The 3,420-nt window shown below is 36.4% G+C and overlaps 1 pseudogene; it reads left to right on the top strand.

Moving 5' to 3' along the window:
* Positions 1-700: 700 nt before the first annotated feature.
* LOC137618953 (uncharacterized) lies at positions 701-1,666 on the top strand (annotated as a pseudogene).
* The last annotated feature ends 1,754 nt before the right edge of the window (positions 1,667-3,420 follow it).

Genomic DNA, 3,420 nt, shown 5'->3' with positions numbered 1-3,420 from the left:
GCATGTCCTTCAAGACTTCTACAGGTCCTGTACCTCCTGTGGCCTCATACTCTCCCCAGAAAAATAGCAGAATCTTCTCTGCGCAGAATCTCTGAGACCTGCCAGTGTTCATTATGGGTGGGAATATTATACCTCACTGCACACAGTATACATATCTAGGTTCACCAGTCAGGATCACCCCTGCTGTACCTGTACGACAACGAATCCACCCCATGGTGCAAAACCTTCTTGATCAACTGGAGCCTCACTTCACTCCCATCAAGTGGCTTACCAGCAGGGCCACAAGTATATCTATCCCCGTGGCTAAAGCCTCTATATCCTCTTCCTAAGGTCAGTTGTTGTCTATTTATCTCCAACTTTAATTCAATTACCCAGACAGGTGTTACAACCTCTAAAACTGTTCCAAAATAGATTAATGAGGTTTATCCTAGGATGCCCTCCTTCCACTCGGATAGTCGACATGCAGACCTCCATTAATAGAGAGAATTTTTGCTAATGTAACTTTGTTTTCTGTTAAAGGTTTACACTCCCCACAATTTACTCCAAACTTCTCTGCTGTCCTCAGAGCATCACTTGACGAAGATGCACCAAGACCTCAACTCTGACCAGGGGGCCATAACCTAGTTAGGGCAGTATGTGAAAATCTTCGACACCTTGATATCGGTGTACCTGAGCAAGCAGTCATCCAAGATTTGCCACCATGGCTGGTTCCTATTCCTGCTGTCACTTTCACACAAACTCTAAATATGCCCATACCAGTCTACAGAAGCAGGTGGTTTTGGAAACAATATCCAAAGTGTTAATTTCAGCTCCTGCAGGCCACCATATCTACGTTGACGGCTCAGTATAGGCAGATGGAAGTGCAGCATGTGCTAGGTTCTCCCTAACTTTCAAATCTCCTGAGGGTGGGTGGCATGGTCGCAGGTTGCCAAACTCATCCAGTTCCACTTATTGCTAACTACAAGGTATATGGGATGTAGTAACTCTACTTGTTAGAAGAAATATGAATGGATTGGGGATCTGTGACTCCAAATCTGCACTCCAGGCACTGACATCTTCTAGGCCCAGCTGTGGCCGTGTTATGCGAGACATATTGTGTCAACTCACTGCTGCCTACAATGCCTCGCTTGTCTTGTCCTTCATGTGGATGCCCTCCCATATGACGCTTGCTGGGAATGACATGGTGGAGAGTCTTGCTAAAGCTGCTTGCACGCTCGACCTTGATGACAGAAATGTTGAGCACACACTTCACTGACTTAAGCATAGAATATATTCAGCAGCTTTTGCCTGTACTGTATAGTGTAGGGATGCATAGAGGGGCACTAGTGATTCCATACAACATCATGATAACTATTTGCAAAGCTGTCACAAGTACTGGCGACGTAGACTCATGGTGTGTAGGCATAATGTCGTAATTGCCAGGATAAGGTTGGGATATCGTCCTGTGTGGCAGGTTGGACAGACACTAGATATACCACACTACACCTCATGTAAACTGTGTAACCTTGCTAATGCCAATAACCTTGAACACTACTGCCTTCATTGCCAAACTGTCAGGAATCTGTTACCTCAAGGACAAAATATACTTCAAACCTGCCAATATATACTCAAAGACGACCACCTAGACGTAATTTTGACTCGTCATCCATACTTTGGTGGCTGCTAAACTGTCTGTTGCAGTTGTTGTGATAATGGAATATGATCTCATATATGTTATTTTTGTAACTGATATAATGATGATTCAATGCTGTAATTTTTTTTTCCGTTGATTTCTGATGTACTGTATGTAACTGCTGATATGTAAGTTTGTTTCACGTCTTAGGGCCAAATACATTTATTAAATAAATAATCTCTCACTCTCTCTTATTCTATATGTAATTATGCCCTCCAATACATGTAATGTGATTTGGATTCTATTGCAATCTTCCTCAATATATATATATATATATATATATATATATATATATATATATATATATATATATATATATATATATATATATACATATATATATGTATATGTATATATATATATATATATATATATATATATATATATATATATATATATATATATATATATATATATATATATATATATATATATATATACATATATATATGTATATGTATATATATATATATATATATATATATATATATATATATATATATATATATATATATATATATATATATATATATATATATATATATATATATATATATATATACAGTATACAGTATATTTTAGGGCGTTGATTTTATCATTGTTTTCCTTTTTTGTATTTTTTTATTTGAGAATTATTTCCACTGAAATGTCTTTATCTTTTATTATACAGAAATTGATTAAAGAAACAAATTATGCCACCCATAATCTGTGTTTCCTCTCGTACAACTATGACCAACCACAGTCAATCCATGACCTAAATATGAAATATATTGATTAGTTCAAAAGGATCAACATTTCTCTTGTCAGTTCCAAGGAAATCGTTGAAGGATCTTCAGAAGTAGTCCAATATTTTCCTACCTTCCTTCTTTCCAGGAGGATTTAAATTCTTAGTTCACAAACACCCATTGGATGGCTTCTCCCTTTGGGAACAATAAGCATGAGTCTCATTAGGTCGAGGAGTTAACTAAAACCTTTCATGGTCCACTTTTGACCCAGCAATGAAGTTACGTCTTCTTCTGCTTCTTCTTCTTCTTCCTCTTCTTCTTCTTCTTCTTCTTCTTCTTCTTCTTCTTCTTCTTCTTCTCACAACATATGAATAATATCTGAATAAGGAACTCAATGTTTAGGCAAACAATCAGTTTGTGATTTATAGTGAACGGTTCCACAACGGTTTAGTTTTCTTTGGTTTTGCATAACCTCAATTTTAAAGAAGTTTTGGTGAAAACAGCAACTAAATAATTGAATATTCCTTTTAAGTCTAAGAGTTTACTCATTGATACTTAGGGAGTTCGAACTTGGATGTTATAATGCTGCATTTTGTAATTACTGTTACCAATCTGTATGTTAAGCAAAGATTTAATTATCTGGAAAATCAGGAGATTGTAATACCAAAGGTTGGAAAGGTTGGCAGAAGTAAAGATTAAACTCAAACGAAATAGTAAGAAAGAATACAGGTATAATGAAGCAAAAAAATATTCATTTTACAATTCATTATACTTAGCTGTGCAGATTACGAATTCCCAACTAATGATAAAACTATTATCAATAAGAGCAGCAACAAAACTTATTTCCCTCGTCTGTTGGGAGAATTGAAAGCTGGCCTTTCCATCTAAGTCAATATGACGCTGCCACTGTACCACAAGACTCACTTATAAACGACCAAATGTCAGGAAAAGTATATCTTCAGGAGAGTTGTGCCTGATCAGTGAGGACTTATTGTCCGAGGTGGGACTTTCCGGGCTAATGTT

The sequence above is a fragment of the Palaemon carinicauda genome, chromosome 25, assembly GCF_036898095.1.
Source record: "Palaemon carinicauda isolate YSFRI2023 chromosome 25, ASM3689809v2, whole genome shotgun sequence".
In the NCBI taxonomy this organism is placed as follows: domain Eukaryota; kingdom Metazoa; phylum Arthropoda; class Malacostraca; order Decapoda; family Palaemonidae; genus Palaemon; species Palaemon carinicauda.
The sequence above is the reverse complement of the archived record's forward strand: the minus strand, read 5'-3'. Positions and strand labels throughout refer to the sequence as shown.